Source organism: Carlito syrichta, unplaced genomic scaffold, assembly GCF_000164805.1.
Source record: "Carlito syrichta isolate Samal-C Ts95f unplaced genomic scaffold, Tarsius_syrichta-2.0.1 Scaffold302012, whole genome shotgun sequence".
NCBI lineage: Eukaryota > Metazoa > Chordata > Mammalia > Primates > Tarsiidae > Carlito > Carlito syrichta.
In genome coordinates, this window is record NW_007246108.1 from 479897 (window position 1) to 507282 (window position 27386).

The following is a 27386-nucleotide window of genomic DNA, read 5'->3' on the forward strand; positions in this document are numbered from 1 at the left end:
CCACGCGCCTGTAATTCCGGCTACTCAGAAGGCTGAGGCGGAAGGATCGCCGGAGTCCAGCTGGTCGAGGCTGCAGTGGCCAGGAGCGGCCACTGCACTCCAGTCTGGGCGACAGAGTGAGACTCCAACTCAAAAAAAAAAAAAAAAAAGAAAAAGAAAAACAAGGGGGCTGATACTTTCCAATTCTACTTGTTTATAGTAGTGAAAATTCCTCCCAGATGCAGTCAATAGGTTGAATGCCAATTGCAGTTTTCTGCACACATCTTTTCCTGTGTTTCTAAGGGCAGGATAGTAAGGAGGTGGGAGAGAGCTAATGACCAGATGCCATTTTTAAACTATAGCCTAGCTCTCTCTTGATCCTATATAAAAAGATTTGTCCAACATTAAATATTATCCCAAACTTAATTTTCTGAAATTAATATTTATACACCTCAATAAAATTCAAGATAAATAAAAGGATTATTATTGAAAAAATGAGAGTAGTGGCAACATACTCAATACTACATTGAACTGAAACAGTAACCGCAGAAGCACATAGGAAGCAATCAATAGTAATCAATAGGGACTCTCCGGAAGCATATTAACAATCTTTAGGCAAAGTTACAAAGTCATCAAGCACTGCCCTTTGTACTTTTGCAATAAGCAGAACATGTAACTGGTTTAAAAATAATAAATACAGCTGGGCTCGGTGGCTCAGTCTATAATCCCACGCCTTGGGAGGCTGAGGAGAGTGGATTGCCTGAGCCTCCGGGTTCGAGACCCACCCAGGCAACTTGGAGAGACCTCATCTCTACAATAAATCAAAAAATTCCAGGGCGTGGTAGCGCGCGCCTGTAGTTCCAGCTACTTGGAAGGCTGAGGCGAAAGGATCGCCGGAGCCCAGCAGGTCGAGGCTGCGGTGGCCGGGAGCGGTCACTGCACTCCAGTCTGGGCGACTGGAGACTCCAACTCAAAAAATAATAATAAAAGTAATAATAAATACACCCATATGAAGATGAACATGTTCAAAAAGATGAAAGTTCACTGGAATATTGAAAGATCCAAGTTTCTGAAATCCAGAAGAAATCAAATCTGGAAATATTTCTTAAGAAAAAGATTGTATCTTCCAGTTAGTAAAGCTATATCCAAAGGAATCATCAGGACAACCATAGTATCTAACTACATAACTAAAGAACATTGTGAAAACTTACTGAGAACCTAGGTTAAAGATGTAATTTTAGGAAAATGAAATAACCTTTCTAAGTGGTAATTTCCCGTGACATGTTAATTTAATCAGGGCATAGTTCAGAAGTTATTTTTTTAAAAATTTACAGCATTGCTATAAACCAACTATGATAAATTTAAATATATTGTAAGCTATTTTTTGACAGCCATGATAACTTAGATAAGAAAATGCTCTCACTTCCCCCCCCCCCCCCACCTGCCCTTTATTAGACTCTTCCAGCAGGGTGGCCCAGGCCCTTCACGCTTTTCAAACACCGTCCCCGGGGTGTAGCAGGGTGCCATGATTCTGTGAAGTCCCGGAGCCCACGCGGAGTCATCAAGCAGACAGCTGGGAGAGGAAGAGGAAGTAGAAGGCGAAGGCAGGGCTCTCAGTGAAGGGGACTGATGTCAAGGGAAGCTCGGAGCCCGCAGTGTCTCCGGAGGGCGCAGAATCCTCTGAAGGGCGCTCGGGACCGGACAGGGCAGACCTGGGCACAGAGCAGCCTGGTCTAGAGGGCAGCTTCGAGGAGGCGCTTGATGTCAGGCTCGATGTTGACGGTGGGGAAGGTGCGGCGATAGCGCCGAAGGGCTCCCCCTTGGGGCCCACCGAGGAACTTCTGGAGGTTCCAGGCCACATCACAGCGGCGCACCGGACTCCAGGTGATGACCTTGGGGTCGGTCATAGGGCAATCCGGGTCGTCCTGGGGGTAGGGGAGCTTGTCCTTCAGGTAGGCGAAGACGGGGTGCTCGTTCTGCCTGTTCACATCACACTTCTGGAGGAGGGTGAAGGTGGGTGGGTGGCCACCCCCTGGCGATTTACTTGAGACTTTTCAGGATCTCCTCATTCTGACAGTTCTCCTGATGTCCAAATTGTTTGCAAGGGAAGCCGAGGACCACCAGGCGCCGGGGGAAGCGGCACTGCCGCTCACTGAGCTGCGTGAAGTCCCCGGTGGTCGTGCCTCAGAGCGAAGCCACGTTCTCGATCGGCACTGCCCGGCCTCGGAACGTGTTGAAATCCACCTTCTCCCATCCAGGCTGATGGCACTGAGGTCGTAGAAGGACTTGGCGATGCAAGCCATGTTGCTACCAAAGTCTGTTCTCACTTTGAACGTGCCAAAATTAGATTGACCCTTACCTTTGAATAGGGACGTTATACCTTTTCCTACTTGTGACACTGAGAGTTTAGGAAATCTGGATTCTATACTGGATTCACCACTTAAATAAGATAATGTTATATAATAATTTATATGGAAAATATGTATCTATGGAACTGCAGTCAAAATATTTTAGGTAAGGCTAAAATAAAGCATATAGAAATTAATCTGTGTATATCTGTAAATCGTTTTATATGTTATATGTATGTATGGGCACACACACATGCACACATAAACCTTAATTCATATATGTCTCATGTTATCCTTAAGTATATTCCAAGTATATTCGGAGTCCTATAAAAGTCTAGGAGACCTGCATAAATCTAAGGTCTAAGTATAGCAGTGTTCGTGTTAAAAAACAAAACTAAATGAATGAATAAAAAACCTTCCCCACTTAGAATTTGAAACTAGAATCCTTTCTCTGCAGTGTCCTCCATACAGAAGGGGAATTCCTTCTCCACTCAATGTTCTTTCTCAGATGTGACTTGAAATTCTATATCTAGGTGAATTATTAGGTTTGTTGTCTTTTATTTTTGTTGTTTTTATCGCAAATAGATGCATCAGAGAGTGAAGTGATTAATTAATCTTGTATAAAAGAGGATTAAATGAATTTCCTGGAAGGAAGCCTTGTCATAACAACCAAGGGAAGAGAAAGCAAAAATTAAGGTCAATGGGCAAAAGTATCTCCATGATCAATTTGAGAGAACAGTTAGTCTCAGAATGGTCCTCAGCTGACAAAGTCATCTAAAAGCATAAGCAGTCTACTTGTTACCTATGGGCAAGTCCATAGGTTTAATTCTTTTTACCTGCTATTAAGTGCTACTCTATAAATAAACAAGAGGGCTTTATAAAAGATTAAAGTTCTGTGAGGGGAGACCCCCAAAATGAAATTTTTAATTAAAAAGTGTATATTTCTGCTTACTATTTCTTAGTAAATATACATGCTTAAGCTTCAGTTACCTTCAAAGTACTCTCCATTTGATGCCATTCATCTACTTAGATGCTTTCTCCACTGCTCAGAACAGTTTCTGAACTTGTTAATTTTGATGCCTTTTAGTGTTTCTGCCATTCTTTGTTTCACCTATTCTACATTGGCTCTTTGGACTTTTTTCACAGGGAAACAAAAGTCGCTTGGAATGTGATCAGGTGAATAGGGAGAGCGAGGCATGGGGGTAATGCCATTTTTGGTCAAAAACCGCTGAACACTCAGTGCAGTGTGGGCAGGTGCACTCATAAATCACCTATCATGAGATGGGCAAATACACTGAAAGAATCTAAAAAGAAAAAATTCACTGAAGCCAAACATAGCCTCTTACAACAACACTAGCAGGTACACTGATGCTGACGGGTTCCTAAAACACCTGGCAAGGGAAGCCTGTACTACAAGGGGTTCACCCTCAAATAAATAATTCCAGCTTTTGGGGGGTTCTCACTCATATGCTAATAAACTGAAATAACCAAGTCACTAGTTGTTCACCTATCATGCAATGCTTGGCAACTCTACATATACCTCAATGGATTTCCAGTGAATTTTTTGGTAAAAATTCATTATTCCAGTATTACTATATCTAGCTTATTACCCTGAGGTGATCATGTTTTTAGTTATCACAACTCTTGCCTATTATTATAAATTAGTTTAGCTTTGAAGCTATCGATGTGTGGTTTGGTTCACCCTGCGGCACACTGAGATGCACATTTTCATGAATGTTTGGGGAATATAATTTTCTAAGATCAACTTTAAGGCATAGACTTTATGGTTGGAGTGATAAATATTAATACTTGCTTTATTAAATCCTCCCCAAATTCAATTGTATAATATTTCTTCTTTGGTGGTATGATATACTACACAAACTAATTCTCATGGAACACACTATGAAGCTCAGTGCTTTAATATTCCACCAGCTTCTGTATTTTAGTAAACTTAAGTTATATGACTTCCTCGTGTCACTTAGCAAACTTATTTGTGACAGAACCTAGTAAATGCCTCCAATTCTTTCTGTTCTAAAATATATACTCTCTCTGATCATTGAAGGAGTGCTGCTACATGGAATAATAATCCCTTCATATGGTAACTGACAAATAGTTTGTAAAGATGTCCTAGATATAAATGTTTTCAAGACAGTTGATATTTCTTCATCCCATAATTTTAAAGATTTTTTTCATATTTTTTGTCAATGAAAAAGATTATCTTTTGTGGTTAAATGCCAATTTTGTTATTATTTTTAAATGTTACATTGATAGAAATGTCCCAGGGATCTAGGATCTATGATGTTTTGATGTAAAAAAAAAAAAAAAAAGCTTCAGATACATCACACAGTAACAGTCCCAATAATCTGCTCGGGCAGATTTAGGCAGATTCAAGAGGAGTTATCTGAATGGATTATTCTATTTTCCCTCCTTTTGACCTTTCACAACCTTTTCAACATTTTTAAATACTCGCCTGCCCTCATGCTCCAAATGAAAAAAAAAAAAAAGAAAGGATAGCAGCAATTAATAAAATGTTTATCTATATGTTTATAATTTGAAAGCTTATCAGTTTTAACATAAACATACAGAGATAACAGAGATTCATTGAAAAGCAGCTTACCATTTTTTAGTAAATATTGACTGTCGTAAGAAACAGAGACTTGACCACACATTCTTTCATCTTCATTTATTTGGCAAACATCTGGTGCATGGCTACTATGTGTCAGGAACCCTGTTATAAGCACTGATCTTTAACAATGAATAAGATAAACTAAGTCCTCCTCTTATTGTGCTTACATTCTATTTAGACAAGGCAGATAAATAAGAACAAACAGCATGTGTCTGATGGTGATAGAAACCACACAGAAAAATGAAGTCAGGTAATGATAAAGTAGCGAGAGAGTATATGAACTGCCTTAACTAAAATAACATAGAGAAGACTCTATTGATGAGGCAAATTGGAGCAGAGGCTGCCAGATGAAAGAATACATCATGTGGATATTGAAAGGAAGTACATTCCCCACAGAGGAAACAGTAAATGCAAAAGCCCCAAGGTAAGGAAATGTTTAATATGTTCAAACAAAAGCCAGGAGCTGATGTGACTAGAGTGTGTAATGCAGAAAGTGTTATAACATGAGATCAACGATATCACAGGTAGCGAGATCACAGCTGAGCAATGTGGGTTAAGAACTTTGAATTTTATTCTGAATGAGAGGTGGCACAATCACAAAATTGCAGAGAAATAATTTAAACTGATTCACCTTTCAAAGGAGTAGTTTTGCTACTCTGTGATAAGTAAAATATAGGGAAGTAAGGGTGAAAGCAGGAAACCTTTAGAAAGTTACTGCTATAATTCAGGCAATCGATGATGATAACTATGTGGGTGGTAAGAAGTAGTGAGCCACTACATATATTTTGAGGTTGGGTGAAATAGGATTTGCATATTGAACAAATGTGAGATGTAAAAGCAATAGAACTGGGAAGGAACACTCCCAAATGTGTGGTCTGAGCAAATGGAAAAATATAATAGGATTATCAATGTGTCAACAACATGATTTTCTGAACATGATTCCTATTTATATTCAAAACGAGGGCAAAAGCTAACATTTTACAGGTTTTCCTCTCTGGCCTCTTTAACAAAAAACTGAACTTTCTGATGTATTTTACTTAGTTCTTACATACTCTGACAAATCATGATTCTCTCTGTGGTTTTTGCTAGCTATATACCTTTACCTCAGCAAATGAACATATATATTAATACGTTTGTTTTCCAAACCAGTAAGTCATGAATATGGGAACTAAAACCCCATAAGCCTGCCACCCACTTCCATGAGGCTGGCTCTTAAGGTCTTTGTACCTCAAACTGGTGGTATAAGCAGACATTAACTAAGAGTACCACGGTATTCTCTCCGGAGGTGCCTGAAAACAGAGGATAAAAATCTTCACATTTCATCAAGACAACATCAACAAAAACAGGCAGTCAATGATACTGTGAGAAGAAATAGCAGTGTCCTCAGCTAAGGTGTGTACCTCCTTACTTGGAGCCCCATCGAGGTAATCTGGTACAAGCTGCCAAAGGAGTGTAAGAATCACAGATAATCGAGCTGGCCACTTCCCTTCTGTATGCTCGCTGTCTATAGCTGATGTCTATTATTAAGTTAAAACCAAACCATCCTCAGTCCGTGATCAGTTCCACAATCTCTGTCAGCATTTCCTCAGGTGGGTTCTATAGATTATTTAAGATGCTCTGAGATGGAGTAAAGATTCTTTGATCTAACAAATATAATTAAAACATTAACTGCTTAACCATCACTCCCCAAACTTATTTTACCATCAGGTAGAGAAAATAAAAACCTTAATAAGAACAATGAGAAGAGAATGACCATTTAGAGACACATTAGAAAGGAAAACTGTAAAAACTTGGTGAATGATTGAATGACTGGGTAAGAGAGAGGTAGATATCAAAAATGGCTTCAGTTCTAATGCAGATGACCAGAAAAGGGGGGAAATTACATATTAAAACAATTGACTTCCACATTTATTTTTTTGTCTGTTTTAATTACACTCATACACTAAATCAGGCACTAAGGACAAGAATAAGGAATAAGAAAGAGAGCAATCTTGCCTTTGCCCAGCTTAGCCTAGGTGGTCCATTATGAGAACTAGTCTGACACGTGCAGAGGGATGCCACAATTTTGGGAGGCACTAATACTTAACTTGGTTCAGGACGAGGGAAGCATTCCAAGAAGAAATAACATCTGAGACCTGAAGGAGAAGAGCATTTTGATCAGGTGATAAGAGAGAGAGGATTGTTCAGACACCAAAACAAGGCTGTCTGAGCAGATGAAGGTCCAGAGTCAGGGCTAAGCCCACAACAAAGAACAATGTAGCAAGTGTGATTTCACACACAAATGATGGAAACATGGTGTGTCATGTTCAACTGCTGCCATATTAAAGGCACAGATATCTCTAAATGAATATAAAATTTGACTCTTTCCAAAAGAAATCCAACACCCCCATCTCATACATGGGAAATTTCTTCTAGACACCAGGGTGCCATGTAACATGGTGAAATTAAAGGGAGAGTAATACATCCCCTTTGGCTTTAGGATCATTCTCACATTCAAAAAGATCATTGGTCCTTTCTACCACAAAAAGGTGTAAAAACTAAAGGTCAGTGCTGCCCATTGAAAGAGAACTGGATTTTTAAAATGTGGTACATGTACACGATGGAATATTACACAGCCATAAACAAGGATAAAATTATGAATTTTGCAGCAACATGGATGGACTTAGAGTATATAATACTCAGTGATCTATCAGAAAAACAGAGAACTGAGTACCACATGTTCTCACTCATAAGCAGACCCTGATACAATCTTCATAATACTATAAGAAAGGGATTGGCAGTAGTGGGAAACTGCCAGGGGAGAGGGGGCACACCTCATCAACAAGAATACCTTATCTCAAACCAGGTGAAGTGAAGACCAAAGTGAGACCCAAACTTCACCTACACAATGACCATTTGTATAACTAACCCTGATTTGTACCCCACAACTTTAAAATAAAAAAAAATTTAAAATGAAGGTTAAAAAGAGGCCACAGAATAGGATAACTGAGGTCTAAACTTTCCTGGTTTGAAAGTTTGAATGAGTTCCTTAAGTACCTGACATTTTGCAGTGATGTCTATTTTCCATAGCCTTTTGCAGTATATTTACTTTATTTTAAGTAAAATCAAGTATATTTATTTTATTTTATTTTTATTTATTTATTTTTTTGAGTTGGAGTCTAACTCTGTCACCCAGGTTGGAGGGCAGTGGCACAGTCCCAACCACTGCAACCTCGACCTGCTGGACTCAGGCGATCCTTCCGTCTCAGTCTTTCAAGTAGCTGGAACTACAGGCAAGCACCACCACACTCAGATAATTTTTTTTTTTTAATTGTAGAGATGAGGTCTTGCGCCAAGTTGCCTAGGCTGGTCTTGAACCTGTGGACTCAGACAATTCTCTCACCTTGGCCTCCCAAAGTGCTGGGATTATAGGTGTGAGCCACTACGCCTGGCCGATCAGGTATCTTTTAAATTACTAGTGTTTTTGCTGACATATCTGAAGGAATTAAAAGGTAAATACTAGATTTAAACAGCAAGCTTTATAAACTGAAACTGCAGGTAACATTGTGCAGGTAACCGGGCTTTTCACTTGCTCATCCTTCACACTGTGACTCAGCTTGAGTTAGAAACTGTTTCCTGCCTTGAGCATGTTTTCAGATTCAGAAGGCAGAGTTCTCACTCACCCAAGCACACTCCCAAGCTTTGCTTAGCACCCACCTGCTGTTACATTATTACTCCTAACCAACTAGGGAGACCTGGTCAGTTCAAAATTCTGAAAGGCATCTTCATTTGTAATAAAAATACATTTGATATATTCACCAAAATATAAGCACATATCCATAGAGTATCTTTGATACATAAGGATGTAGTCAAAATTTAGATGACTTTTTGCTGAAGACAACTTGAACTACTTTTCTTAACACTTTTATTTAATTCTGTATTTGGACAGCATTATCTCAAATGTTAAAATAAACAAACACTATAGAAAGGATCATGCTCCATTTTAGGCATCAAATTTAGGCCCCTTTTGTGATTTTATGTGCATTCTGTTTTTCATTTTTTTTCACATAAAAGACACCTTTAAATTGAAATGGTTTTCCGTATTTAAAAAATTTATTAAAGTATACTGGTGTCCAGCGGGCTCAACAGAAATAAGTGCAAATTTATTCTTACCTAGTTGGGTAAAGGAATAAGAATATGGCACTGTCTCCTCCACAGCCCCTTTAAAATTCTAATTCCAAAAGTCAAGAAGGGTTAATTCATGTTCCTGGCCTATGGGTTCCAAGGTCTCATTCACTGCTATGTCCCCAGTATTTAGCATAAGCCTCATAACTATTGGCAACTAGGCAACTCTAGGAAGCACTGTTGAATGAACAAACTAATGCAAAGCGTCAAGCTCAACAAAACAAGGCATAATAACTGGCAATGTTTATAAGTGAAACAAACTAGTTAGAAAAAGAAAAAAGTGGTATTAAAATGTTTAGCTGCATTTTGCATAATAGAAATTTATTTTTTAAAACAACTACGACAATGAATTAAAAGTTCTCTAACATTTAAGATAATTGGTATAATACAGATTGTTACTTAATCAAAGGGCAGAATTAGTAAAAGATGATTCTTCTATATCTCATTTTTCCCTTCCTTGGGGACAATTTGGGTGGTAGAACTTTTCACTATTTAGGTCTGAATTGGTCCATCACTAAAATACAATATTGAAATGGCAAAATCACATTGGCGGCTACCCAATAAATTAAGCTTCTTAGCTAGCACTTTGCCTTTGCAAAGGAGAGCACACTTAGCAATCCAGCATGTGATTAAAAACCTATGTTAAGAAGGATAATGAGCCTTAATGGAGGAAGTGAGAAATCAAAATAAATCCTATTTAAAGAGAATAACAAAGACTACTTTTTAAAATGCATAAAAATATACATTTGCATATTTTCTTCTATCTTTAAAAAATGCAGTGGGATAATCCCAGGTACTATGAGGTTGAGGTAGGAGGATACCTTGAACTCAAAAATTCAAGACCAACCTGGGCAAGATAGAAAGACCTTGTCCAATGAACATGTACTTTATTTAAGCTCATATGGGATTAAAATCCCTGCCATGCGATTTAGACAGCAAATCAGAAAAAAAAAGAAAGACTTTGTCTTAAAATAAGTTTTTAAAATATACTTTTTAAAATAATATAATGCAAAATACTCCTTACAAATAAAAGTTTTTAATAAAGTTAAAAGACACTAGTATTGCCAGCATTAGAAATTATTTGTGTAGGTGCCTGCATTCATATCGCAATTTATGAAAAGGGATTGAAATCACTCAGACTGAGAAAAATCAAGGCATAATGTTAAAGCATCTTGATTCTAAGTTTCTTTGAAGTATGTATTCAGAAGCGTTTTTTTAACTAAAGTAAAAACCTCAAAATTTTTGTACATAGCAATATTATTCTCTTCATCAATTTTATCCCATGTTTTTGCTTAAATGGAATCCACTGTTCACTTTAAAAGGATGGTCATCAGTTTTCCTAGAACTGATGGCCCTAACATTATTAACAGAGTTTTAATATATGACTAACCAGTTTCTCCCCATTTCTTCTCCCCACATCATCTCAGTAAATGGCAAATCCATCCTTCCTTATGTCTGAGAACATAAATTCATTAGTGTATGAGACTGTAGGAAAAACCAAAGTATCAACACTTCTGATACCAGACTCTTACACCAACTGGTTGTCTTCTAATTCAATTCAGTTCTGACACTATTCACCTGGAGATAGCGTCAGATCCCACAGTTTGGGGGCTCAGTCCTAAAGACTGTCCCTCATTTCTGATACCAGATTACAAATCCAAAGTTCTGACCTGTACTATGACCCACAAACTATAAATCAGAGATCCCATGACTCTCCTTCTCCTTGGGTTAAATTTTTCTAGAACAGCTCACAAAACTCAGGGAAACACTGCATGCATGTTTATCCATTTATTATAAGAAATATTGCAAAGCATACAGACGAACAGTCAGATGGAGAGATGCATAGGCTAAGCTATGGGAAGGGGTGCAGAGCTTCTATGCCCTCCCTATGTGTACCAACCCCTTAGCACCTAGGCTGTCTGAACCCTTTTAGGTTTTTATAGAGGCTTCAGTTACATAGGAATAGTTGATAGCATTGGTAATCAACTCATCCTTCAACTCCTTGAAGGTTGGAGGGTAGAGCTGAAAGTCCTAATCCTCTGACCACATGTTGGTCTTTCTGGTGACCATCCCTCATCCCAAAGCTACTGAGGAAACCCCAGCCTCCAGTCACCTCATGGGCAAAAGATATCCTTATCAAGGGGTTTGGGAGCTATAGGCCAGGAAATAGGGATGAAAACCAAATACATATTTCACAATATCATAATTAGTAAATTCAGCTGGTTCTGCTTTTAGAACATCTTCCCACTACATACACTGTGATCTCCATTGTCAGTACCATTATCATCTACCTGGATAGTCTGTAAAAGAGACTTGTCTCATGCTTCCACCCTTACCCTGCAGCCTATATTGCACCTTTTCTAAAGAGCAAGTCAGATCATACTACTTCTCTGCAACATCATATCTTGTCAGAATAAAACCCAAGGTCCCCAATACATCTTACAAGGGCCTCCATGGTGTGTCTCATTGCTACCTCCATGACCTCTTGTCATATCATTCTTGCCCTTGCTTCTCCACTGTGCCCTCACCTGTGAGATTTACACTAGCAGCTTTCTCCAACTGGAATGCCTTTCCCCCAGTCATCTAATATCAGTTTGCTCTTTCCTGACCAATCTATATAAGGTAGTACACATGCCCATGCTACTTATGACACTTGACTTGCTTGATTTTTCTTAGCATTTATTTCACCAGATCTATTACTTATTTGAATAAAATTTAAAATAGAAAACAGAATAATGGTATTCTAAATGCTTAGGATAGAGTCTGACACAAAGTAAGCACTCAGTAAATGTTTCCTGAAAGAAAGAATTAATCGTCCCCCAAAAGCACTGACAGGTGACAAAGAAAACAACATGATATACACCTGGGATTCAAGACAAACTCAAATGCCTATAAAAACAGTGTTCCAACTACTCACCAACCATGTTTGCAGACTTCTCCAAATGTGAGGTTACCCTCTTGGAATTAACTTTCTTGGGAAGTGTTGGGTTAGATATCATCAATTACAAGGCACAGCAAAAGAAGCTGGAGGAAAGCAGAAAAATAATATTCTCCCTCACTCCATCTTAAAACACTCAATACACTGCTCCTTGCTCAATAATAAATGACTGTCTGGAAGCATGACCATTTTTATTTCACTGGAGAGGAATACGAGAGATGACATTTTCCCATGACTTGAGCTTATACAATCAGACAAAGAGAGAAAAAAGTTGTAGTAGGAGAGGCTGGCTCTTCAAATTCTCACAATATACAAATCCCTAGTTATGCTTTGGATGGGGAGGGCTTCATTTCAGGCATGTGAGGGAGAACCGGCGGAGGGAAAAATGCTCAGACTACACTATTTTTAAGTTACTTGGTAAGAATGGCTACTTTTCCCTCTGATATTCTTGAACCACCCAAATGTCATGTTTGCAGGCACTGCCGCCTGGATGCCATCAAAGGTATGGCTTTGAGGTGAGAGGAAGGAGTCATACGCTCATCTTCTCACATGCAGCTACTGCTGCTGATTTTTTAAAAGCTTTGTGACCTAGAAAGGAGATGTACGGTATGAATGATGCACGGACTGAAGAGATCATAGGGCGTCATCAGTCTATTTATACCTCCAGGAAGGAAAAAATGAGTACAGGGCAATGACTCTCTATTTCAACGGCCGGGTATGCAAAGATCATCTGGAAGAAACAATAAACAACACAGTGAGGGAGGCATTTATGCCATCAGTGAGAAACAAAAGGTGAGCCCACATTCCATTTTCCTTGGTCTTCCCAAAATTCTACTTTCTTTTAGAGAATTTCAGGCTGATACCCTGATATTTCCAACTGCTATTTAAAGAAAGCATCCTGAGTCTCAGTTAAAGACACTGCCACCCACATCTTAAAAACTGGCTTCACTGTATATAGGCATATATATTTACATTTATCTATAATCTGCAACCATTTGGATATACTGTAAGTCTTGGGAGAAAGTTTTTCTGGGTAAAGAAAGTGTTTGGAAAAGCCTGACAGTTACTTGTGTGACTTAACTCGGACAGGGAGAAAAAAGAAGATTTACACAGATTTGTAGAATATGGTAAAGAAATTTTTTCCCAAGTATGTAGTTATTTCTCTTAAATGGTGAGATCATTCCGGGTCAAAGCAGGAAAAAAATACCCAAGCCTAGCTGTTAACTTTTATTCCTGCATCACGAGAGAATCTGATGTCAGGCTTTACCTCTAGACTTCCTTGACTTATAATGTAAGCAGTATAACATGGAGCCCAACAGGAAACATGCTCTGAAACCAACCCATGTTGCTCTTTTTGTAACTCGTTTATTTGTGAAATTACTGCCAGCTTGCTTTGCTTTTGGAGTTATTTGACTAGCAGTGGCAATGAGCTTGATGTCAGCTGGACAGAGTATGAGGCATTTTCTAAGGCTTGGCATTAGATATTTTCTGGTGCAAAATTTATCTATTCAAATAGGCTCAAATCTGAAACCATGATTCCTTAATAGAACCCACACTGATTTACTCTGAATACATCCAAGGTTCACAGCACATACTTCCTGTTTCTATTACTGTCTAAGACTTCTCACCGTGTCTGAGGCAGACGATTTAAGGCTTGCTTCACCCTTTCCCTTCATCTGCTGAAATGCCATTTGGTTTTAATTCACTGAGCACACATTGTTACTTCATCCTATTCATTTCTTCCGAAGGGGTGACACTGAGTCTCAACTTGTTCAGATCAGAATTAATGCTTTTACTTCTTTAATCTCAAAAACTTCCAAGGTAACTTTTGAATTTATAGATGTTGATCTGTTGTCAAGTCAATGATATTCTTAAAACAGTTGTTACAAATAAGAAACATAGTGACTGAAGAAATAGATTTAGGGTCAGCCGTGATGGCTTATATCTGTAATCCCAGAACTTTAGGAGGGCAAGGCAGGCAGATTACTTGAGCTAAGGAATTCAAGACCAGCCTAGGCAACATAGTGAGACCACATTTCTATTTTTTTTTTTTTTTAATTTTTTTTAACTAGCCAGGCATGGTGGTGGACACCTGTAGTCCCAATTACTTGGGTTGTTGAGGTGGAAGGATTGCCTAAACCCAGAAGGTCAAGGCTGCAGTGAGCCATGATTGTGCCACTGCACTCCAGCCTGGGTGACACAGTGAAATTCTGACTCAAAAAAGAAAGAAAGGTGGGGGGTGGGGGGAGAAAGGGAGAAGTAATTTAATAGGCTTAGAATTAAACTAATAAATTTATCTGTGGCTCAGCCTGTAATCCCACGCCTTTGGGAGGCTGAGGTGAATGGATTGCCTGAGCCCGCGGGTTCGAGACCCGCCTGGGCAACTTGGTGAGACCTCATCTCTACAATAAAATCAAAAATTAGTTGGGCGTGGTAGCACGCGCCTGTAGTTCCAGCTACTTGGAAGGCTGAGGCAGAAGGATAACCAGAGCCCAGCAGGTCGCGACTGCGGTGGCCAGGAGCAGCCATTGCACTCCAGTCTGTATGACAGAGTGAGATTCCAACTCAAAAAAAAAAAAAAAATTTATCTGATTGACTAGATGTTTTGAAATGTAAATGAATGATATGAAGCAATAGAGCCAATTTGTTTAGTTTGTGTTTTTTTGCATGGGCTTGTAGGTGTAAAAGGTATTGCTATTTGTTGTTCATATGTATTTTAACAGAAAGAAAGAAGAAGTGGGCACTGTGAAGTCTTGTTTGGTGGAAGACAAATTTAATGCACATGATACAGAGAGATTCATGATGAAGAGGTTGGGAGCTGGGGAGCAGGGATAAGGAAAGCAAGATGGAAATAAAAACTCAGTCACCGGTACTTTAAACTAATAGGTACTTGATAAATATTTCCTGGTGGATCATTCAACAGAGGCAAAAGGAATTACATACTGTATTATCTTTGAAAACTCCTAGCCAGGCTCGGTGGCTCAGCTTGTAATCCCGTGCCTTTGGGAGGCTGAGGTGAGTGGATTGCCTGAGCCTACGGGGTCGAGACCCGACTGGGCAACGAGACCTCATCTCTACAATAAATCACAAAAAAAAAAATCAGCCGGGCATGGTAGTGCTTGCCTGTAATTCCAGCTACTCGGAAGGCTGAGACGGAAGGATTGCCGGAGCCCAGCAGGTCGAGGCTGTGGTGGCCAGGAGCGGCCACTGCACTCCAGTCTGGGTGACAGAGTGAGACTCCAACTCAAAGAAACAAACAAACAAACAAAAAACTCCTCTACATGTACCACACAACCATGAACAGAAACTTGCTTCCATGTGCTCAATAACTGTAAAGCTCTCTCATCTCTCAACTTTCTGCTTCATAAATCAATACCGGAACCTCCTCCCTCCTCCTTTACCTTTTCTCATATTGCTGCAAAGGAGTTAACCAAATGACCCTGCCTTTATATGGAGATAAACCTGACCTAAATAAAATCAGTTGTTCTTTCAACAGGTTATGGAACTATAAACATTTATGGAAAGTTTTGAACAATTTGGCAAATTTTCTGAGAGGCAGAGCAATGATGTTTCATAAGAAAATCTGCTAAATGAAAAAAAGCAGACCAACAAGTAATATCTATTTCTCTTTTTAAAAAGAAATTTCATGTTTATGATTTCCATATTTAATCTTTCACCTATGCTAATGCATCTATTTATAATTTTCAGCATAATTACTGTGAGGCAAAAGAAAGCAAAGGAATCTACTCAGACATATTTATAGTCTTGATATGCAATTTTTAAAAATTGACCAATTACTGGTCAAAATGTTTGAAGCAAACAGACACTTCTTTCAGATTTCCTCACTTTATGTTTGCACACTTGATCACATTGGCGAACATTCTTCATTCCAAAAAATAATAAGGTATTACCTAAACAGCATATATCCATGAGCAATTCTGGTTCAACTATGTTCATAATTCCTCCTTTCACCCACATCCACTTACATACAGGCAGTCAAGCTTCTAAAACCAAGTTAGGGGTGAGAACCATAGGAATATTGTTTAGCAATACCCTCAGATGGGACACAGTAAAATTTTCTCTCCGTTTATATTAAATGTCCCTCAAATCAATGTCTATATAACTTCTGGCAAAATGAATAAAAACTAGCTATTAGTGTTGACATAACTAAATCAAAAGCAAACAAATATCAAGGAATGTATTTTGTTTTTATGAAATTCAGCACACCAATAGAGGAGCACTTCAATGTGGAATTTTGACTCATCCAAACTTGACTCATGCCCTTCGACTGATGAATTATGAAAGATGATTCCTCAGGCATGATTTTTTTTTTTTTTTTATTATATATCTTTTTTTTTTTTTTTTTAATTAATCAGTATTTTTATTATAGTTTTGTGGGGTACAGTTAAGGATTAGGTGTACAATTACATTTCATTCAGACACCCTGTTGATAAGAGGTGTTTTCCCAGCCCCAGACAGATATTTGCTACTGTTAATCCCCTCCCCCTCCCCCCCATAGTTTCCCAGTACCGTCAGTCATTTTGTTATAGTATTACATTGGATGTTCAAGGTCCTCAGGCATGATTTATGTCCAAGGATAACTCAACCTATTTGCTGTGACACTGCCTTTTTCTTCAACACTATCATGTTTTTGTGTCCCAGTCAATGAAATGCTTACATTTCTCACATTAAGTTTAAGCATATGCTTTCATATTCAGTATTTTAAACAGAAATGATAATTTTAAACAACACATAACACACATCTTAAGGGTTATTTATTTATTTTTTTTTTAGTTTTAATTTCCAAACTGCTAGCTTTGACTACACTTTTACAAACTATTAATGGACATAAATTTCAAAATAATTGTCTTACAGTTTCTGATCTTTAACATACTGCTCTGCTGTTAACTAAATGTTTCTGTTTGTTTCTCACTTTCATCCACATGGTAAGATTGCTCTTCTCTGTTTCCTTGACATCTAGTGAGGCCATGTGAGGTCAATGAAATGTATGCACAAGTGGTATGTATCACTACCAGCTAGAAGAGCTAAGAGTCAGTCTGCAATCCACCATGCTCTCTCGTCCATCCATGTGATTGTGAAAGCACATGCCAAGGGGAGCTTTCTTCCAGAAGTAACTAAGATAAGCAGTCCTCCTCTCAACCTACATAAACATAAGGAAATCTTTTTTGTTATAAGCCACTAAAACTTTTGTGGTTGTTTTCCCTGCGAGCTAACTTAGTCTATCCTGACTAGTACACATACCAGGTTGTAATAACACATTGCACAATGGAAGTCTGAAAAAATACATGAGCCAACCATGGTGGTGCATTCCTGTATTCCCAGTTATTCAGGAGGCTGAGGCAGGAGAATCACTTGAGTCTAGGAGTTCGAGGCTGCAGTGAGCTACGATCACACCACTGCACTCCAACCTGGATGACAAAGTAAGAGTCCAACTCTTCAGATGAAAAGAAAGAAAGAAAAAATTAAATAACTTAAAAAGACATTTTAATAAATCATACATCGAATGGAGTTTTTATGTGGTTTTATTTGGTTTTTCTTAAATGTTACTATAGAAATTTAAAGACTATTAAGAGATAATGATAATTTTTCCTTTCATGACTATAAAGAATCACTACTGTGAATATAATAAAATTTGATTCCTGTTTCTCCATATTCTATGTTGACTAGATGTTAAGTCCATATGAACAAAACTCAAACTACATGTCATATGTAAATATTAGATCAAAAATAAATTTAGAGTATTTTCCAAACTAAACCTTGATATCTTCAAAAATTAAATCTTTAAGCCAGTCAACGAATCAGCTTATCTGAATGCATTTCTGCAGAAATTTTTGAAAAGCTGGCCATAGTAAATCTATGTTATGAAACCTTAAGAACATCAAAGTCCCTGAAAATGGTTTTAACAAGTTTTTAAAATAAAACAATTGCAATTTTTAATCTTCTTCCTGCTCTCATTTTTTTTCTTGCAAAGCTAAAGGCTTTTCAAGTTCTGTTACTTTTGGGGGGTGGAATGACGATAGAAAAATTATACTTTGAAACTTAGTAAAAATTTCAATTTTTTGACATTTGAAGCTGACTTAAACATGGAACATATCAAGTGACAAGAGTATATAAGAATCATGGGTCTGGCTCGGTGATTAAAAACAGTTACTGGACTGGAAGCAAGGCACATCTTTGGACTTCAGTTGCATCATAGAAAACATGCTAACTCACAACATAGCACAGTCCACATCCTATGTGATGAAGATATTATGACAGAAAGCTAAATTATTCCAACATTTCTACATTACAGTATGTGCCTGAATGCACACCATATTTGTCCCTGCCATATTTTGCAATGCTTTTTAGATGAATAACTTTGAACCATATTTTCTCATATTACTAAATTGCTAAGTGCAATGTCAACATCTGAAAATAATTATTTCTGTGTATTCACATAACCTTGGAATGCTGAGAAATGTATTTGGCTTAAGACACAGCATACAGCCATGACAACTCCGCCTTAATGTTATATACAGCAGACTTCTTTAAGGGAGGAATTACTATGTGGTCAAAACCTTATAGTAAACACTAAAAAGCTGGTTGTGCTGAAGATAAATTGAAATCTTAGGAGGCTGAACACCTGTGGATAGTTAGGAGCTTCCTTAAAAAAGAAATATGGGTAATGTGGAGAACTCTGGAGAAAAGGAAACTAATCCTTTCTAGCAACACTCTACATCCACGAATAAGACTTCTTTACTAGATAGAATTAGCTACAGGAGACCCTAAGAAAAGTCTTAACCTTAGCAAAATCCTTGCATGGATCTGCTTTGTAAGACAGTTGCAAAGAAATGATGTTCTATTTTGACTGGTCTTATTGGGGAAAAAAAATAACCTTTTGTTTATGTAAAAAGAGGTTTAGCTAATATTGGAAAAAAGTTTTAATATGAGCTACTAACCCTCAACTTAGTTTATTTCAGACTTTCGAGCTACAGGTTCAATGGGATGTCTACCAAGATAAAATATAAGCTGTGTATGTGCAATTCTATTTTCCACTCTAGGCTTGGAACTGATGATATTACTAGCACATAGTAGGGACACAATCAATATTTGTTAAATAAGTGAATGAAGGCTGAGTCGGGTGCAACACTGATACCTGAATGCTGACTATAACAAAGTTTTCACCAATTTGTAGCAAAATTGGAAAAACAAGGCCTGAAATTTTATCATGAGCCATCTATATTCATCTCTGGTCTCAAAATTTTATTTATCTCACATCACTCTACACTCATTTTTTTTACTAGCACACTCCAGATGTGTAGTCAATACTCAAAGGAATGAAATAGCATCAAGTGCAGAAAACTACCTTAATTTTTATCCAGGACTCCAGGGCAAGGGAGAAAGAAAGTGGGGAAAAAGAGAGAAGTCACAATTATTATAGTTGCAGAGGAGTACAATTAAAACTTAGCTCTACTATTTTGCAAAGAAAAGCACTGTATTAATGGGAAAGCTAGTTCAATATCATTTAATCCTAAACCTTGCCAAGGCTGGAAGTGAGGATTATTTGCAATTATATAGACAAGGTTTTGATATCTGAAGAACTAGTTCCAATATTCCAATTTCAAATATGCATGTGATCTTTGTTGAGGAGTTAGGCCTCTCTTGATCCCAATTCCTCTCTTACAAGAGAAAAATAATATGATATGTTTTATAAAACACCCTGATCCCCTAAGAATGGATGTCTCCTGGCACTTGGAACAGGCAGAGTAAGACAGCCCTCATTCATTTCCCTCAGAGAGCAAAGGTGACTAGAAGCAAGAATCCTGGAGATAAAATCATACATATCTCCTGATAAATTCCCAGTTCCTGTGACTAAATATTTTTATCTTAATCCCAGACACTATAACTGTCAGTCATTTTTGGTCTGTTATTCCAATATGAGAAGCCTGACTTCAGCACCATAAAAGTCTTGGGAAAAAAAACATTTTTGAACACTGGTGGGCTCAGGGGACTGATAATGGAATATGAACCTTTGACCCTTAAAATGATTCCTTGGGAACAGAAAGTAGCATGTTTTTTCATTGTAGCCCCTCTTCCCACTGCCCCTCCCCAATTTTCCCAGATGGTACTAAAACCTCTAGCAGCTGCTGTCATTGAAGCTGCAATTTTCATTGAAGTTAGAGTATTTTGGAATGATCTAGGTAGTTTTAGAAATCTGTTGACCCCAGAGCTCAGGAAAATTTCCATACAATGAGTCTGGAAATTTTAAGATGAAGATTTTTGACGCAGTAGTCTGGATGGAACCTGAGATTGGGCATTTCTGGTAGCTCCAAGGTAATGCTGATATTGTTGACCCATGAACCTTACTTTGAGTAGCAAAGACCTATTCCACCTTTACCTACATAATTTAATTTCAGGGACACCATAAAAATTCTTCCTTCAGCCAAAAATCTCAATTTTGTTCATCTAATACAATACAAGAAATACCAAAAACGATGGATAGAACAAAGTCCAGTTTCCTTTATTTAATGTTTGCCCAGATCTGACATTATATTGTACTAAGAATGGTTAGTCCACACTTGCAGTCTAAAATCGACCATTTCTAACTTTATGCCTATAGTACAATACCTATAAAAGCATCTGTGCATTTCTCACATGATCCTTACAATAGCTGTGAGCTAAGCAGAGCAGATAGAATTATTGTTTTACAAAAGAAGAAAACAGATTGATCAAGGTAAGCTACTATGATGTCCCTACCATGAGTTAGTAATATTATGGGTACCAGACCTGGAGTGGAGTTTACTCATGGTTTCTTACCTAGCAGGAGTCAGATCCAGGAATCATACTCAAATTTTATGACCCCCCAATTCTGGAGTCTGTCTATTATAACAGTACCTTTCCCATCACCCATCGTCTTCTCCTGCCTCCCAAATTTTCTTTGGCATTGTTATACTCTTGAACAACCGGGAGGAAAAGGAATATCAATGACATGTAAGGTTATTTAGCGTTCACTATTTTAGTACATACGACTCCTCAGATGATTTTTTAAATCTGGAAGACAAACCTAAATTCTGTTGACTGGCATATAACTGAATAGAAGAATTAAGATTCTCAAGATTTGATTTAACAACATTGAGATATTTTTAATCAACCTGCATACAAAAACTGGTCACAAATCATCAATGTTAGTAATGAAAATGTTCCATAATCAAGAATCTCAGTGACTCCAAAGTAATAAGGAACATAGGAAGGATTCACTACAACAGAGTGAGAAACGAGAGGTACCACCTGTCCATACTCTTCTCAAAGAGAGGCTCTTCTGGAGGTCAAATTCAAGACCCCCAAGCCATTTCTGCTTTGTTTGCTGCTGTACCCCAGCACTCAGAAAAAAGCCTAGTACTTGGAAGGTGTTCCATAAATATTTTTTGGTCAAATGAATAACTGAAGTCTTATTATAACAAGACACAATGTAATTAGTGCTAATATATATATGTTTAACTATGAAACTGTCAATTCTTTCTTTGTGAGTAGATTCTTTTTTCAAAGTCATGAACATTTTTTAATTCTAATTTTTAAGATGTGGAGTATATTTCTGGATTAGGTATACAGTGGTCCTGTGAATTAAAAGTTGTTTAAAATTTTTAATCCTTGGGATAGCCAGAGACATTTTATTCTTCACAAGTCAACTAAAAATTACTTTAGTAACTGAAAATTATAATCTCAATGCAATAAATTCCACTCTGTACAAATACCATATTGACTTAAATAAGAGAAGACAGCCAATGGTTCATATATATTTCCAGGACTACTCTTCATCATATTGCGGGAGTTTAATTTCTGATTTTCACTTAGATCTTGGCTTAATTAGCATTTCATGAAAGAAACCATTGCAGGTTTTTCTCAGCACTATGCACTTCCCTTTCTTAGATGTCATATAATATTATATGTATTTACCTGCCCTTGCCACTAGACAGCACTCCCGCTCAGGACAGGGATCACAGCTGTTCACACGTGTCTCCATCACACTAGCATGGCCATGATCCATGCCAGGTCTAGAAGTTACTAAAAACTAGCAAACACTCCCTAAAAATTTAATTCTAAACAGGCTTTCTGGCTTTATACTCACATGAAGAAAGATGAGAATAGAGATTTCTTCTATAGTTTCAATGGAAGCACAAAAGCCCTCACAAATTCAAAGTTCCTACAGAATTTCAGTGAAAAAAAAATTGCAAGTTTACAGCATTGCAGATGCATGTTCCCACCCTGTTCCAGAGATGATTTAGGGCACACACAGTCAGTAGTCACGAGCAAGAACAGGCAAAGTCAAGGCTATCATAAGAGACAGAAACTCAGCTGAAATGCCAAAAAAGAAAAAAAATCATCTTCGATATTCAAATCTTGATTTGACAACTCAATGCAAATTAAGCACTGGAATGACATTTGAGAAGAATATTGATTGTTGCATATTATTTTTAACAAATGTGGGAGCATCACACTACCTGCATCAGAAACATTGAGTCTGAGGAAGAACAAATCAAATTCCAGTTAAATGAGAACTGATTTCATTGTGGATAAAACAGTTGATCACCCAGTTCTTCTACTAGCTCTTCTCATTCAGTATTGGTCCGAGTGGAGGAAGACAACCATACTTAAAACAGTAGAAGTAGCTAAGAATTTCCTCTATGCATGCTCTTTTTCCACAGTTCCAATTTAAATATCTGTGAAGCTTACAAACAGGAAACATCCTATAAACAATGACTCTAAGGGCAAAATTTTGAAAGAAAAGATGTATATTTTATCTATGTAGTTACAGAAATATTTTCCCAGTGGTATATACTCTTCTCAATCTCACTAAAGTTACATTTTTTGCATTTTTTTAAATTTTCCTGCTGTTCTTAAAATTCTGGCAGTGAAATGTAGTACAATATTTATAAAAGATTTACTTAATTAGGTTTTGGATTAAAAACCAAATTGCAGACTATATAAATTGGAAATAAACAAACAGCTGCCCCGAGAAAGTAGTGTTACTGTTTGTTAAATTTTTGATATTTTTCAAGCATTATCCTGCATAAGGGACCCCAAGCAGAACCCAAAGATACTAACATACATTAATTGAACTAATTTCCAATGGAAGTAATTTCCAAGGCTGTGTGCCACTAAGTATTCTATATATTTCAACTTTTTTCTACTTCATAGTGTATCCTCAGAGTGCAATTAACACGTCTCTTTTAATATTGAAAACACAAAATCTCCAGTTTTTCTAAGGGACAGGGTGTTCTATCATCTTCCTACTCTTTCTCCATCTTAAGAGAATTTCAATTTGTTGAAGCATCTACTAATCCTCTACCATGTAACTCTGACCCTGTGTCCTACCAAAGGGCAGTTTGGTCATGAAGTGAGCCCACTATCCTTTGCAGGGAATAGTACAAAAAAGGTCATTCAGGTTAAGAAGAGGATTTCTGGAGGTTGCTGGGAAAGTTCGCTTCACTCTTCCTCTACTCCTTGTTAGGCTGAGATATGAAACCCAGAAGGCTTTTTCTATATTGCTTCCTATTGGAGGAAAGCAAAATGAAGAGAATTCCAGGGGAAATGGAGCTGGAACTCCTTGAGGAAATCACCACTAAGACCTAGACTCGCATTTGTGAGACAATATACATTTGTTATTATCATGTATCTCACTTTTTAGTTGGGTTTTCTATTCCCAGCACAAAAACAGCATGCTAAAAGATACATTTCTTTATTATTTAATAATCCTTCACCTAAGTTTACAGAACAATTTTATCTAGTAAATGGTATGATATCAAATTGAATATTGCTTTTGAAATACAATGTAAGTTTAAATAAAAAATATGACTCAGAAAATAGGCTAAATAAACTGAGGAATTAACCCTCTGAATTTTTATGAAGGTGAAGAGAAAAATAACTGAAGCTCTTCCTTTTTCTTTTTGACCCACTTTATTAATTATATTAATTATCAATAATAATTGACCTACAAAAAGCTGTACATATTTAATATATACATACAAGTTGATGAGTTTGGAGATAAGCATGTGTTCATGAAACCATCACCATAGTCTATGCTATAAACTTATCCATCGCTTTTGAAAGTTTCCTTCCATATTTTTTGTGATAAGAACGCTTAACATAAGATCTACCCTCTAAATAAATTTTTAAGTATACAATACAGTATGTACTGTTTCCTGTAAGCAATATACTATATAGTACATCTTTCAGTAAGACTTATAATTCATCATGTATAACCTAAACTTTGTACCCTCTGACTAATATTACTCCATTTCCCTTTCCTTTTTTTGAAGAGATTTTACAGCATCTCATATAATCTTAGAAACAAAGTGAGAAGTCAGTAAGGTTTAGAGCGTAAATTCCTTGCTTTTGTGGCATAGAAAAGAATACTTAAGTAAAGGGTGAACTGGGAAATCAGATACAGCCACTTCTGTGCAACTCTGAGCAATCATTTCACCCCTTAGACCTTAGCTAGTTTATCTGTAAATAAAAACATCTCTTTTAGTCCAAGTGTTTCATTAGCACTGGCACATTATCTGCTTTCTGCAAAAGATTTGTGAAGGAAAAAAGAATACAAGCAGCTAAGTGATTGCGCATTTTTAAAGTGCTTACAGATTAATATTTGAAGTCAGGTCACCGGGTCACTCAATCTCATTTGTTTCAAAACTTTGCTTTAGTACTCAGTAATTTATGAGCTTTATGGCAATTGCAAAATTGATTAAACTAATGTATTAAGTAAATATATTTTCTTTTAAGAAGTTACATACATCTGAGAAGATAGGGCACAGATTATCTTTGATTTCATTATTTCTCAGTGTATGTTTTTTAACTGAATTTCAAAGAATTGAGATATAATCTAATACCATGAAAAACTCAGACATATTATAACTACTAAATAGTACTGGGGGGTATGTGCAAGCTCGTGTGTGTGTGTTCCTGACTAGTCATTATTTGACAGGCACACTATCCTAACATTTAACCCTCCTGATTTAATCTAATCCTCACAGTAACTCAAATGTCCCCAACTTAAACATAAGGAATGAGTCTCAGCAAGGCAAAATAAATTACTTTAAGGTCACAGAACTAGTAAAATCTTTTATCTCCAACATTATATATATTATGTGCAGCATCCTCATCGTCTCAAAGAATGAGACCATGTGAACCTGCATGGGAGAACATTTCAGTGGAGAACAACGTTTCAGTGAACAACAAAATAATCATCTTATAAATCTTCATGGAGAAGTTAAAATACATAAAACTTTTTTTTTTCTTTTTGGTTCATTCATTCTCCTTGTAGACACCTCTCATTCTGTATCATTTATTTTCAAAACATGTAATCAGCATGTTTTAGACAGAATTATAGAAAGGCAAAAATAAAAATACAATCTTTATATTGGGGTAATAATGAGGAAGCACAGAGAACATTTCCTCCCACAAATGAGACAATCTGAGAGAGGTATTACTCTTTCTGAATTAGAAATATAGAAGAGAGTTTTTTGCAAAGCTTCCAACAAGCTTATCCCAGATATCACAGCAGTAACTCCAGCCCCGAAAGAGTAACTTGCATTGAGCTGAGAAATAGTACATCTGTAGCTCTGTACAAGAATATGGATTTAAGCTAGTTCTTACACTGAACTCATCCATCTCCACAGGGCAGCAAACCAGCGAGAGAAAGAGACCAAAATATTACCTTCACTACAACACAGTTCTTTCAAGATCAGTGAAATTGTGTTTATATCTACTAAAAGAAGGGAATGGAAGCACTCAGGAACTCAGGCAGCAACCAGTGTTTATATGCACACCAGGGATTGATTCATGGCAAAATGCAGGATTAGAATCAAATGCTAAATTTCTATACAGTAGCTCATTCCATTTTGCTGACTTCTGTGGTTTTGTAGATCTTCCTTCCAGTGCTATACTATTGCTCTCCAGCAGGAAATTAACGCACTCTCCCGCCAATACAAAGAAGAAAAAATTGGGGTAGTTCATCTCTGAAACAAAATTAACAGTTTTCCTTGAGACAAAAGAAAACTTATTAGAATATAGGGGCTTCATTTAATTCATGGTGTTTATCAAGAACTAGGGAATTATCTCAAGTCATTACTATCAGCAATAAACTTCCTTGTTTAAAACAAATATCTTTCTAAGGAATGTAGTTTGTGAATTTGATTCACCAAGAGTACTCCCTACCTTCCTGGGAAAGATATCTCCATGGCACAGAAGAGAACAAAATAAAGTATTTGTTTGTTGCATTAAAGCTTCATTGAAAAGACATCTTTGTAGGGGTCTCTGTGCACATGTGTAAACTCTGATGTATCAGAAGAGACAGAAATAAACACAGAAGAATCTTCTTAGGATAATATTTAAATATTAGTAATAAATGTTTCCAATTTTTTCTCTTTTTTCACTACTCATTGGTATAAATACTATCTTCCAAATTTTCAGCAAGATCTATATATTTTAAAGAAGTTTTTCAGAACCTGTGCCTAAGGTAATAGATTAACTAAGTTATACTAGTATGGAGTTTACCTTCAGTCAATTTCCCAAGCAGCATGACAAGAGGTCCCGAAAACCTCACGTTGTATTTTTATAATCTTTTAAATTAAAATATATGTGGGTTTTCTGCTTCTTTTCAGATAATTTATTCTTTTTATAAAGAAGGAATAAAAGCAGGGGTGAAGAGTACTTGGCAGTTAACCACACTTTCAATTACAGGCCCTGTTACTGTTTATCTCTAAGACAGGCATGGAAATTTCCAAGCCTGTAATGTCTGCCAAGTCCATTAGAGGGGGCTATAGGGAACATTAGCTTCCTGACACATGGTATTCAGACGAACCACTGGCAGAAAACGCAAATGACCCAAGAATGTGAATTCCGGGTTTGGAATGCTTCAAGTTAGCAGGACCTTGACTCTGTAAAGCACCTGTACATCACTATATCCCTGCATAGGCAAGAGTCATTTCTGTCCACAAAACTTTGTTAGACCATAGACATGGAAAGACCATTGAGATACGTGTAACTTAGAAAAGCAGCACACTGAAAATAGCTCCCCAGCATTCAGAACACCTGGACGCACACCGACAGTTTCCTGGTAGCTTTCAATGCTTGTCAAACTATGCAAGATGATGCAGCCAACTTCATGAGATAACATAATCATGCACAGAGGAAACCCAGAATGGTGCAGGAGGTTTTGGTAGTTGAAATCAAGAAATAATTATTAATTTTCTCCCATATTAATACTAAGTAATTTAACTTGTGTGAAATGTTTAAGCATTTAGAAAACAAATTTCTTAAACTAAGTAGCCTT

At 37.2% G+C, this 27386-nt stretch overlaps 1 protein-coding gene and 1 pseudogene across 1 annotated transcript in view; both read right to left on the bottom strand.

Annotated features, from left to right (window-relative positions):
- PDE3A (phosphodiesterase 3A) overlaps nt 1–27386 on the bottom strand; it is a 341273-nt gene that overhangs the window by 240156 nt on the left and 73731 nt on the right. The gene's annotated exons all lie outside the window — the stretch shown is intronic.
- LOC103258176 lies at nt 1713–2282 on the bottom strand (annotated as a pseudogene).